This window comes from Olea europaea, chromosome 6 (assembly GCF_002742605.1).
Source record: "Olea europaea var. sylvestris chromosome 6, O_europaea_v1, whole genome shotgun sequence".
Lineage (NCBI taxonomy): Eukaryota > Viridiplantae > Streptophyta > Magnoliopsida > Lamiales > Oleaceae > Olea > Olea europaea.
Window position 1 is genome coordinate 16,066,711 of NC_036242.1, and position 266 is coordinate 16,066,976.

A 266-nucleotide genomic window follows, 5' to 3' on the forward strand; every position below is an offset into this window, starting at 1 on the left:
AATCAATTTTGAATGTGATCACCAGTTACTTATCGAATTTTAGAATGTTTTCCTTTGGTCACTCAACTTTAGGACATTGGACTTTATCACTTATCTAACTTTGGATGTGATCACGAGTTACTCACCGAATTTCAAAATACTTCCTATTGATTACCCAACTTTAGGAGCATTGCACTCCATCACTCACAAGTTAAATGACTCAACATCAATTCAACTTTGGGTGTGGTCACAAATTATTCATTGAATTTCAGAAGTTTTTTTTTTTT